Below are 14124 nucleotides of genomic sequence, written 5' to 3' on the forward strand. Positions count from 1 at the left end.
TTTCTTAAATATTAACTTGTAAATTTAAACTTTGGCAAATATTGTAACAACGCCTTTGTGCACTACATTAAGTTAAAAGTATATAGACTTTAAGGGGGGGGGGGTGAGCAAAGAGTCAAATTGTAATATCAATAAACCTTTTGGAAAGTTAATGTATATGGAAATACAGTTATCTGAATAAGTGTCCTTAAAGTAATGCCTAAATCATAAAAATGAAGCATTAACATATTTATTACACAAAAACTCATTGCAACTGACTCGCTGTACTCCTGATGCTTGATCCCTCAAATCTCTATCATACCTTTTGATTTTTCGATAATTAATTTTTTTGCACTCTCTTTCAGAATATCGTAACATAAACCAAGTGGATTTAAATCTGGTGGAAAAGTAGGCCACTCTTCTGTACTCGGTGAATTGCTTCTACACTATGTTTGGACCTTTTTTGATTAGTGGGCCGGCGCTGAATTTTGTTTAATGCAATATTGCCCGCTAAATAAAGCAGAATCAATCAAATGCTTCTTCAATTTTTTTTTATGGTTAGAATAATTTTTTTATAGTTAGAATCGTCAGGCTAGTGGGGGGAGGCTTTCCTCTCCATGAAACGTAAATATGGGTTAGCTCCATCTAAAAGCTCAAGATGGGAAATATTTCTCAATACTTGATCTAGGAGTTTCTTTGTCTTCTGGATTGGTTCCAAAATAACAAAGCTACGTAGTTGAACGATTGGTAGCCGTAAACTCAAAATTGGGTCGGCTGTTCAACGACGTTTATAAAATAAAATAAGCAGTATAAAGCGTTGACTTTAACTTCCAGACCAAATTAAGAGAAGTGGAATCTTACCCCAAGCCATTACTTTCGATGCATTTTAATTTCGTTCTACTGCCAACTTATTTTTGGGGATGTCGCAAGACTTGCAGCATATTGGCTATAGATGGCATAGAGCAGAACAATTTACTTATCGCATGCTTTCACCATTAGCGTGTGGAGAGTCATAGGAGAAGGAAATGCGTTAGTTTCTGTCTTGATTTTAAAATAGATTACAAATTTTTATGTTAGGAAACTACATTAAACATAGTTCTAAACGAAAATGTCGTGGAAATTTTTAAAAAAATATTTGTAACAATTAAATTACGAAAAATATTAAGAAAGGGGAAAATATTATAGCACATTCCTATACAACTGAGGAGAGGGTCAAGACATGGAACCGGTCTTCTCCCCAGGTGGCGATGCGGTTGCGAATACACTATCATTTTGCAGGCTGCGGCTGTCTTGTAGGATAAAAATTTTCTAACCCAAAAAGAAAATGTCAAAACCAGCTTGCCGAAGTATTTTTTTGTATAGTGAAACCATACATCTCTATCTGTAAATCTTTATTTGAGTATTCTGTTCACGCTTGGTGTTTGATGATGGCATTTGCATATTTTTTTAAATACCTCGAACAGATTGGTATGGATTGCGCAGCTCTTTAACGGCTTTGATCTTTGATTACGTTAGCTGTCCTAACCCTTCTTTTGGATCCATCTCTATGATACATTCAACAATCACCAATGCTTCTTTTTAGAAATCGAAAAACAAATTTATGGCTCACGCCAAATTCTCTCTCTCTCTCTCTCTCTCTGTTGAAAATTTAGCAAAGTTTTAATTTTTTCGTATGAAAACTTTGATTAAGCTTATGGATGGGGGGTCTAATGTAAGCAATAACAAGCGTCCTTAAACCGGAAGAAATTTAGAAAATTTCCGGTGTATCCCTCCGCTTATGTTATGACTACGAGGCGATGTGTGAACAAGCCTAATATTTTATGCAGTTTTGTTATTGTAATTTGGGTTCAAATCTAAACATAATTGTACCATTCATAAGAGCTTTCAGAAATGTATTGATTCTCAGAGGTCGTAAGGCCAAAAAAAATTTTGGAAAGTTAATATCTCATTGTGAATAATTCTTAAGGTTTGCCATGTTTTGTATTTCATCCCTTATTTGGCTACATTTGAATAAAATATCTTTTTAAGTTAGCCTAATTAGAAAATATTCTAATGATTATAATATTAATATGATAATGCTGAAGTTTAAAGGCTGAAAGAAAGAACTCGGTACATGTGAAATACTGCAAAAGATATGATGCAATAATATGATGGCGCGTTTTTTCAATCTTTGGCGTAAAAATATATCGGAAGCAGTAACCCGGAAGTCTTGAAAGAGCAATTGTACTACTAGCGCCACCACCCTTAGCTTTACACGATCACCCATCCATACAAACAGCATCCATTTCGACTGTACAAATTTATACTGCATGTAGAGTCACGATGAAGTTTATACTTAAAAGCGACTTATGAAATTTTTCATGTAAAAAACAACTCGTGAGTTTAAATCAATGTAAAAATTAGGGATACCTGTTCTGGTACACCCTGTATATTTTGTATTTTCTCCAAATAACTACACATGATTGCTTAATTTAGCGAAATACATTTCTGCAAAATCTGTCCATCATACTACACCCAGTTAAAAATTACCGACTAAGTAGAAGACCGTCAAAAGATTAAACTTCCCCTCGAAATTTATAATGTTCAACTCATATTAAAGTTTTTTTTTTTCAATTTGGATAATTACAGTATTTTGGTTTACATCTGAAACTATAAAGTTTACTTTTTCCATGATAATTTTTCTTAAGAAAAATAGTTTTCCATACTAGCCTTACTGTATGGAGCTAGTGTGAACAAACATAATAAGTAGTTTTTTATTACGGCTCAGAAAGATGCATCTAAAGCCAAAATTAACTTAACTTTAATATAAAAATTTTTGCAGAATAAGTATTGACATATTTTATTAAAAATAGTTAATTTGTAATAAAGTCTTTCACTATATCAAGAAAGACATTCTAAACGCAAATCAATCCATTTGAAAACCATCATGCAATTCGATTTAAAATATTGTGAAACTTATTTATTTTTTTTTTATCAAAAAATTTGATTTGTCAACTGTGAATGCGTTATAAAGTTTGTGAAATGTCTTCTTTTTTTTTCCTAGAAAAACTAAAAACTAAAAATTATGATTAGAGGAACTATGTTCATCTTATTTTCTTAAGAATTTAACACCAAAATCCATAAATCGCTTTTATTCCACCAACAAATCTCACAACACTTTTTTTTTAATTAACTAACACAAAGTAATCGTTTTTTGATGTAAACTCCTGTTTGTGAAAACTGCAACACCATGAAGGAATCGTCATAATTGAATGAAATTTACTACACGGTTGAGTGGTAGTGGTACAAAAAAATGATTAAACTTTCAATGCAAACAATCAATAACAAGAGATCGAAATCAGTATTTTGTGTAGCCACCACGCACCGCAATAAGCGCTGTTACACGACGTGGTATGGAGTCAAGTAAATTTTGAATGTCTGTCTGAGGAAGAACATTCCGTATAGTGCGTATGCGTACCCAAAGTTCGTCTGTAGAAGCAACAGGACGAGGATCACGAGCGAGGCACCGACCAACGAAATGACACACATGTTCAATCGGTGACGTATCTGGGGAATACGCAGGCCAAGGAAGAAGCTGTACCTGCCGCAATGCAAGGAAGGATTGAACAGTCCTAGCAATATGAGGGCGGGCATTGTCTTGTTGAAATACAGCGCCTGGCAAGGCTTGAAGGAAGGGAACAGCTTGGGGCTGTAAAACTTCACTGATGTACCGGTTGTTGTTCAGATTACCCACAATTCGTAGCAATTGAGGCAGGCAGCTATGGTTTAGCGTGAGGGTGATCCTGTATAAAGGAGTCCTTGCGCGCAGTCCATGCTGCAGTTGACGTCTACGAATTGATGAAGCACACAATGAAACACCTGTAGCTATGAACCACTGTGCTGCCAGTTGTCTAGAGGGAGCCGTACGGTCTGTCAGCGCTATGCGGACCAGGTGTCTATCATCGCGAGCTGACGTGACATTTCGGGGTCCACTCCCGGATTTCCGAGTTGTCTGACACTCGTCCGTCCACTGCTTCCAAACACGCATCACTGTGCTGCTGTTACGCTGCACACGAGCGGCTACTGCACGATGAGATAATCCAGCTTCACGAAGGCCGATGATTCTCCCCCTTTCAAACTCCGTAAGTAGTTGAAATCTCTCTCGCTTTCGTTGAAGAGACATAAGTAACGTAACTTCTGAGCTAACGTTTACCACTAGCAGATAACCATACACGCCTCGCTACAGCCGTCTATTTATTCGGATCCATCCGCCGTTCAGAGGGCGCTGCTCAGCATACGCATGCGCTACGGGTCTGAAATTCTAATCATTTGCATATTATGCTCTACTTTGCATTTCCTGAAAATTTCAGCTCACTCGCGTAAGTCTTCATGGTGTTTCAATTTTCACAAACATGAGTTTATTTGTTTTATGAATGATAAAAAATACACTGGTGTAAGAAATTAAAAGAATTTTACAGACTGGGGTCGATAATCTCTAGAACTACTGGACCGACTTTAATGAAATTTGATGTAACATTGATACAATACAAAAGAAATAGTCAGTCAACAATTGCTATACACACGTATGATCGTTCGTAACACTCGTTGGAGTAGGAAGGTATGAAACAGCTGTTTCAGAATAAACAAAAAAGAGTTAATAGGGAGTATGATCCCCTCGTCCTCGTGATTTCATACTTGAAATAAGGCAGTTTATCATTTCCTGGGGCAATTGGTCCCACTTATTCAGTAACGCTGTTTTCATTCCCTGGATGGTCCTCGGAGAAGATAGCGTACTGCAATTGTCCTGCCCAGAGCGTCTCAGACATGCTCTATACCTGTGGTCGGCAAAGTGCGGCTCCAGAACCGCATGTGGCTCTTTGGCTCCTTAAGTGCGGCTCTGGCACAAATATCCACGGAAGGCGCAATAATATTTTCATTTTAAAAAAAAAACTTGGTAAGAAAAAAATTCTCATAAATTAAAATTCTTCTATAAATCGAGAACATATATAATTTTTTGTTTAAGCTAAAAGATAGATAGGTAATTAAAATTTTATATTGTTGTAAAAATACGTAACGAACATCGAGTTTAATTTTATTAGTTTTCGTAAACGTAAACACAATAAACCATGAACAAGCTACCGGCTGAAATTGTTCGTATGTTTTCGGCGTACTCCTGTGTGATACAATGGTACCAGAAGCATGCGCGCGCATTTTTTTTCTAAAGTAGTGGGGGTACATATTGGCATCACAGACCAGCAGTTGCAGTGTGAACAGTTTTGTCTTATCTACCGTTGTCCTGTCTTATTAAAAAGTTGTTGTATTTTTCAATCTAGCTCCACATCTTACAATTATTTTTATATGATTTTATTACACCTGCTATGTATGTCTGTGGTATGTTTGGGTACAATAATTTTAAATATGCAAGCATTTATCAGCAGATTTAGGAAGCATTTATCAGCAGATTTCAGGAATTTTAAAACAGCAGGGTTCCCGATTTTTTCTCCTTTTGAAATTGACATTGGTTGTTTTGAAATACAATTGCTGGATTTAAAAAACAAGGAAATATGGCTCTCTAAATTCGAACGTCTTTGTGTTAAATTGGAAATATTGGAAAAGAAAAAATTTGATTTTAATTCACAACACAAGTGGTCTGCCTTGAATGACCTGGAGGAGGAAGACATGAGCATTTTCAACGCTTGGAATAGTATTCTTGACTCTTACGATCAGCTGAAAAAGCTCGCGTTTGCTGTTCTTTCCCTTTTCGGTTCTACATGTATATGAGAACAATCTTTTTCAAGCATGAACATTATCAAGAGTAAACTGCGAAGTCGTCTTATTGATGCGAACTTGGAATCATGCCTAAAATTAAAAACAACAGCATTCAAACCTGACTTTCTCAAACTTTCCAAGGAGATGCAAGCACATTGTTCGCATTAATAAATATTTATTAAGTATACAATTTAGTTTTATTTAGTGTACTACTTATTTAGTGTAATAAAAGTTTACTAAACAAGCAGATTTGACTCCCAATGTTTTTTAAAATTGTTGTAATGTTCATATTTGACTCTTTGGCTAATAAGTTTGACGACCACTGCTCTATACGGTTGAGTTCGCCGAGGTGTGCCAGCGAACGAAATGCGTCTTAACTGACTCGCACTTATAAAGCCTGCTTCTCTACTGGCTCCGTCTACATACACATAGGGTTGAGATCTGGCTCGCCAATCCATCCAGCGAACATCCTCACTCTCTACACCGGAAGAGCTTTATGTGGCCTCGCGTTATCGTCCATTAAAATGAACTCAGGGCCAACTGCATCCCTGAAAAAGCTAACATAGGGCTCCAAGACCTCATCCCTATACTTCACACCAGCCACAGAGTCTCTTCCAAAGACATGACGAATTGTACAGCTATTCAACATGATGCCTGCCCAGATCATTAAAACTGCTCCATTTTAATGGTCGACGTATTTGATGTACAAGATTTTAATTTTTGTCTAGAAGCAGTGGTTTTACATTCAGTTTAGTTCTTTTCATGAAATTTGATAAAATATGCAAATTCTCTTAATTTATTCCACCAGAGTAAATGCATATTAAAAACTTTAATTTATCTATATTGAATTGTATGTATGGAACATAAAAAACTTCTAGTAGTCTTTTTATGTTATTTTCTCTGCTATAAAACTTCATCCTAAGTAATTATTCTAAGCGAAACACTTTCTCATACTTTTGTAAAGCCACATCCTGTTCTTAAATCCATTTTTGACTCAATTATGCATAATTATGAGTAAAGACATTTTTCCCTTTCATCTTCGTGGGAATCACTCTACCTATTTCATAAACCAATAGTAATTTCCAAGATTTCCCTAAATAGAGACATTTTCGGATTTTTAGCAAGATTTTCCCTACCAGTACTGATCGTCGATGGAGTTAACTTAATTTTTCCCTCGTCATCCATTTGAAGAAGATGAAATAAATTATTTTGTTTTCATTAAAATCCTGTGTCTGTTTTCCTGCTCGGTCCGACTGCATCATTTTACACATATATATTTCTTTTTAACAAGCTTCATGAAATATTGCCTTTAAGTTTTCTTTGCAAAATCTTTAAAAAGCGAAATAATATAAAGATTCTGTGCTAGATTTTCATGTGAGATTGAATCTACTATTTGGAAAGGTATATCATTCAAGAAAATCATTCTAATTTGGAAAATAAATAACATCAAATACGTTATATTGTAAGCAATTCATATTTTTTCTATTGGAAATTAAATGAGGACAAGTCCACATTACCTGACTTTTTCCTATTAGCCCACATGCCCAGATAAGCTTACCCTAGTACCACGAAGACATGTGTTTGTTTGTGCCAAATACAAGTTAATTGAAACTATACAGAAAAAAAGTTGTTATAAAAATAGGTAAAAAAATCTTTATCATTTATATCATATTTTAACCTTTTGTTGAAATTCTAAAAATAAATTACAATGATAAAAAAAAAAAAAATAGAAAATTTGAAGTTACTTTAGAACATTCTTTTCCAATTCTTTTACAATTTCTTACCAAAAATATTCGTAATTCGACTATGCAATTGTGTTTGAAAAAGTACACTAGTGTTGCCAATCTATGATATCTCACTGAGTAAATTTCACCTGTAAATAAAATTTTTTATCAAGATGTCCATTCTAGCCCTATATTAATCAAGATGACCACATTGGCCCCTCTCTTCTCTATAATCAGAGAGAAAAATCTCATATAAATCTGCTTATATTGAACAGTGTAGGTAGATCGAGTAAATAGAAGCTAAAGATAGATGTTTTTTAGCAGTGGAAAAGCAATCAAATTATCAGTTAAATTAAAAGTATTAATTGGGTATACTATAGCCTACGTCACAGATCGTGTTATTCCTACTAAATTTAACTAGTAAACAGCATTTTCTGCGAACCTGATTTCTAGCAACAAGTAAAAGCATCAAACGAAGTGTCTTGTTATAAGTCGCTACTCGCCAGGTTGGAATTGTATTAGTCTAGTTCCTTTGGAAATAATTTATATTGTTGTTTTACCGAAGTTTATGAATTTAGTAAGCATATTTAAAACTCAGTTTATTAATTAAACTAAAAGGTAAATGTTATTCCTAGTAAGTGGAAGTAGCTGTGCTTTTTTTATATTATACCCAATTAAGTTTTACGAAAAAAAAAAAAACGATACAATATATCATAGCAATTAATACTATCCTGGTATTTACTGGAAATACGTATGAATATATAAGCCGAAATTGAAATCAATCTCTCGGGAGAATCTGGTGTCGGAGTTGGATTCAAACATGCTGCATGTTGATGAATCAGGCAAGTTGGGAAAAAAAGTAATTAAACATTGAAGAACGTGGAATAAAATCTTAAATAGAATCATGTACTGTTTTATTTATAGCATTGGCAAATGATTGAACTATTTTTGGCGAAACCCTGACTATTAAAAAAAGTTCATCGCCAGGTGTAGATATGTTATCCGTAAAAAATAACTTTAAATTATTTATGTGAAGAATGTTATTTTTTTATTGTTTCATCAATAACAGTCTTAAAGTTAGGTTTTATTAGTTTTTAGTCCATTAGTTTCGGCTTATTACATAAAATTGAATAAAATAATGTAAATTATAGTTTTTGAAAAAAAGAACTGTTATAAAATGTGACAATGGTAATCGGGGAAAAAAAATTCGTAATTCTATAGAATTCGGTTATTTTATTTTGAATTTTAGAGTGCTATGAGTAATACAGGTACAATCATTTGTAAATGCGTATCCTTTTAGTAATTTAATCAATGTATTGTTATTGAAAAAAAAATAATTTCGTAATAATAACCTAAGAATTTCAGTTGGCAACTTTATGTTTTGTATTTCAAATCATTTTTGCTTCTTTTCACTCACGTTTGGCAAGTCTTGAAAATGGCCGTTTTTTTTTTTAGCGCTTAAAAAATGTCAACTGCTGTTTCCGTTTTGTATATTTCTGAAACGAATGAAGTTTTCTAATCAAGTAACATCCTTACCGCTTCAGTTTATTGGGATTCTTTATTTAATGATTGCACCTATTAAATACAATAAAGGAAGCTAATCGCAACAAAATATAAGTACTTTAATCCTTATTGTTGCAGTCTAACAGTACTTATTTTTTCAAATTGTCATTTAGAATTGGCATTCTTCAAACGCAGTTTGAGTCAAAACTGCTTTTTTTTATTATTTGCTTATTCATAGTGATTTTGTTAATCGCGAAATAGGAAAGATATTGAAATATTAGAAGAAAAAAAATGTAAGTAACAAAATAGTATATGTTTTTCCTAAATTCAATATTAAGTGATAGTTTTTAGTAACATTTTAATTATTGGTAATGGTACGAAATTCAAGTCATTTTCGTAAACAAGTTCAATAAAATTAATTAAAATTTTTTTCAATAAAATTAGAAATTACTCATTTAAAGAAGTTTATGATCTTAAAACTTGTCTTGACAGACATTGCATTATTTTAAAAACATGTTTCTCCATCTTAAGGACAAGGAGTATCAGTTTGTTTAAAAACATAATCGATATTTTTTATTATTAACGAAAAAATAACAAAATACCAAATTGAAAACAAATTAAACACGTAAAAACAACTCTTGAGTTAAAAGTAATTTCTAATAAGTTTCTCTTCTCTTTAAAATATCGAATTGCTTGCAAATTATAGAAATATTTACTCATTAGCTGCTATTATAAAGAAAACTGCTTAAATTTTTTTAAAATAAAAATGATAAAAAAAAATGGACTTGAGTGACCAACAACTCAAAAATTCAGGACAAGACAAAATAAATGATAAAATCGATCTTGGAAGGGGGTTGCCCTCTCTGGCCCAAAAGATAACCCATTGTACTACTCAAGACAGTCCCCCCCCCCTAAGAACACACCTGTTGTTAATGATGTTCAGGCGCAGAGAGGAAGAACTTCGAGAAAGCTAAGGGGTTACACAATGAGATTGGCATTGGCGTATTTTAATACCTTCGAATCCTGCTACAATTCTTGAAGACTAGAAACTCGCCAATTCTCTCATCTCTCAAAAGAAGTTGCATACTAGTATATTAGAAGTATTTTAAATGAAGCTATGCACTAGGTATTGTTCATGTTATTACTGAAATCAATTTATTATGGACTTCGTTTTAAAGGAATGTATATCAGTAATTCAGTATTTTTTTTTGTGTTCTGAAAGTATTAATACAAAAAAGTCACTAAAATTTAATTGAAATAGAAAAAATGTGGAAGAAGTCAAGAATGTTTTTTTTCTCTGAGGTGGTAGCATATACACACATATTTATTTGCGAGAATAAAATTTTTATCAATCTGAATTTTTTACACATTCGTTAACTACAAATAAAATAGTAAAGAAAAATTAAAATAAATACAAAAAAATTGCTTATTTAAAAAATACGTAATAAGGATTTACTCAAGGTAGAAAAACACGTCCACAAAAAATTTTAAATTCATATTAATTTTAATAAGTTATACTGTCTAGTTTCTGTACGTTTCTTGCGATCAATGGTAACTAACGTAATGCTTAATGATTTAGTTCTCGATTAAATGAATGCGATTAAATGAAAAATAAATAAATACTGATATCATGAAATATTTTTTTTTAATTTACTTTCCGGAGGAATGGATTATTAGTAAAGTTAAAAAAAAAAGAAGACGAGACTGTTTATTTTCTTGCAGAAATTTAAAATATAATTTTTAAATTACTTTTTTTATTAGTAAATTAGTTCAAAGTACTTGTTGCGTATCTTTCCTAATAAATTCCTTGGTAAATATTTTCCTTGCTGAACATTAAAAAAAAGTTTTCTTATGATGAGTATTTATGAATTTTCTTTTTAAATTATTTTCAACTGTATTTTGAAAGAAAAATAAATAAATACTGATATCATGAAATATATATATTTTTTTAAATTTACTTTCCGGAGGAATGGATTATTAGTAAAGTTAAAAAAAAAAAAAAAAAGAAGAGGAGACTGTTTATTTTCTTGCGGAAATTTAAAATATAATTTTTAAATTACTTATTTATTAGTAAATTAGTTCAAAGTACTTGGTGCGTATCTTTCCTAATAAATTCCTTGGTAAATATTTTCCTTACTGAACATTAAAAAAAAGTTTTCTTAGGATGAGTACTTATGAATTTTCTTTTTAAATTATTTTCAACTGTATTTTGAAAGAAAAATAAATAAATACTGATATCATGAAATATTTTTTTTTTTAATTTACTTTCCGGATGAATGGATTATTAGTAAAGTTAATAAAAAAGACGAGACTGTTTATTTTCTTGCGGAAATTTAAAATATAATTTTTAAATTACTTTTTTATTAGTAAATTAGTTTAAATAAATAAAATAGTAAAATAGTTTAATGGCATAAACCTTAATAACTATAGAACTCCAAGATCTAGAGTCAGTCTAAAGTTGAGACGAAATAAAATAGTTCTGTTTGACACATTCATTTTAGAACAAATTGATAAATTTTCACTTACTTCTAAAATTGAAATTGATTTCTTGTAATCAATTTATAAAAAAGTAAGACTTAAAATAATAAGGAAAAATCTATTCGGTAAATTCGGCTATTTATTAAAACTCGGCTATTCGGCTACAGGAATTCGGCTATTTATTAAAACTTAATACTATACTACTTTAGAGAAACCTGCAAATATGTTACTGTACTAATATTTTATTGAGTTGTCTCAGATAAACTAATTTTGTTAATAAAGTAATGATTTTTCGATAAAATTAGATTTTATGTACTTCTTACAAATAATAACAAAGTGTCCTTTGAGTTAATAAATTTATTGTTACATTTTCTGAAATAAGATGCTATAATACTTGTTTTCGCTCATAATTTAATGCCGGCCCCTTAGACCACCTCTGAAGTTTTTAAAATTTATTACACTCTTGAAATTCATAAAATAATCTTCGAGGTATTTTGTGAGAAATTCCAAAAAAAAAAAAAAAAAAAGGTGAAAAACTGATAATGTCTTATCTATTATTGCACGGTAGTGTGTATTTAAATTTCCTTAGTTTTATTTCATAGCTGATTTATTTGTTATGAAATGTTAGTGCCTTGATGAACACAACTGTTCTATCTATATTTCAGAAACATTCAAAATAATTTTTTTCATAAACTCCACTCTTCGCTAGTTTTAAAATTTTTGACAAAAGGTAAATATTTGAGAAGCTGATTAGGATTCATAAAAGATTATCCTGATTCATCACAGCAGAATTAAATAATTAATATACAATTTTATTATTTCAAGTGAAAAATGGTATGGAACTAAAGCGAACGCCTTTAAAATATGTTAAAAAGGAATTGCTTTTAAATATTTTTATGCTACATTTACTGTAATTAATAGATTGCGTCAATCTTTAATAATTTTCTTTTTTAAAATGTTACTTCAAGACTACCTATGTGTAATTTTTCTACCTAGTCAAGAATTCTAAAAAAAAAAAAAAAAAAAAAATTTGATCTCGCAATTATGGGACAATCTATTTAGAATTAAATTGCTAATAAATTAATATTAAAAAATTAGTGACAAAAAGAATGCTGTTTCTCGTCCTGTTTAGTTCCTAGCATGTGGCTGCATTAAATCACACTAATTTACTAATATTGCTGTAAATAATCAATAAATAAATTTTAATAATAAACACACTCTAAAAAAATGTCTTAAGAAATTTCATATTTAATTTACTTTATGTTTCATAAAATACTCTGAGCAAAGGGGATTAAAAATATTACGAAATAACTCTACAATACTGATATTTTAATTACAATTAATAAATTTTTAAAAATAACCTCGCGCAAAAGAAAGCAGTCTTTAAAAATTCTGAATTTTATTCTTGTTTTGTGAAATCATAACATTTTGTAAATAATAAATATTAACGAAAACAATAAATAAGTTTTTAAACGAATTACGAAAAATAAATTTTTAAAAATAACCTCGCGCAAAAGATTAAAAATTCTGAATTTTATTCTTGTTTTGTAAAATCATAACATTTTGTAAATAATAAATATTAACGAAATGGCGCCAATCAGAGATAAACGCATCGTGACTATCAACCCCTATGGAAAGAAAGATAATGTCAAGTGCAATGGATTAGCGTCAACTCCGAACCTGTGATTAAAAAGGGAGGGGGGAAAACTTTGAGCGAGGCACACCTGTGACTTTGGGACAGAAAGGATTCTCCCCTTGGAAGTTAAGGGGAACTTTTGGGGGATTCATTTCAGATTTTTACTTTTTTACTTTCATTGATTTACTTACATGGCTGCTGAATTTTGTTGGAATTGTTCCATCAGTTTCTACCTAACAGGGCACAAAAAGCACCACATGTGTGTTTTGGATGATCCTTTACTTTTAATTAACTTAAAATTCAAATAATTGAGCAATGGTCTTTCTGATTATTTAGTTTTAAGCTGCTGAAAAATGCCATTGATGAATATTCGAAAGGAAAATTCGATTTAAGAGATTGGGATGAGGTGTTAGTGGAGCAACAGCTTGCTGAATAGTAAATAGATGAGAGAGAAAAAATCGCTTACAAATCAGATAATATAAGATCTCGCCATTCATATCCTCGTCTCAGATCAGAGTGGGAATAAAGGCGAAGGATTGTGAAGGATTGCACTTGAGAATGTATACAAGGTTGGTTTATCTACTGCCTATAAAAGGATTGCATTTAAGGACGCATACAAGGTTGGTTTATCTGCTTCTCATAATGGCAGTGTGAAGGATTGCATTTGGGGATGTTATACAAGGTTGGTTAATCTGCTGCCTATAAAAGGATTGTGAAGGATTGCATTTGAGAATGTATACAAGGTTGGTTTATCTGCTTCTCATAATGGCATTGTGAAGGATTGCATTAGAGGATGCATACGAGGTTGGTTTATCTGCTGCCTATAAAAGGATTGTGAAGGATTGCATTTGAGAATGTATACAAGGTTGGTTTATCTGCTTCTCATAATGGCATTGTGAAGGATTGCATTAGAGGATGCATACGAGGTTGGTTTATCTGCTGCCTATAAAAGGATTGTGAAGGATTGCATTTGAGAATGTATACAAGGTTGGTTTATCTGCTTCTCATAATGGCATTGTGAAGGATTGCATTTGGGGATGTATACCAGGTAGGTTT

The sequence above is a fragment of the Parasteatoda tepidariorum genome, chromosome 10, assembly GCF_982258835.1.
Source record: "Parasteatoda tepidariorum strain Cologne lab strain chromosome 10, Ptep-v5.0, whole genome shotgun sequence".
Taxonomy (NCBI): domain Eukaryota; kingdom Metazoa; phylum Arthropoda; class Arachnida; order Araneae; family Theridiidae; genus Parasteatoda; species Parasteatoda tepidariorum.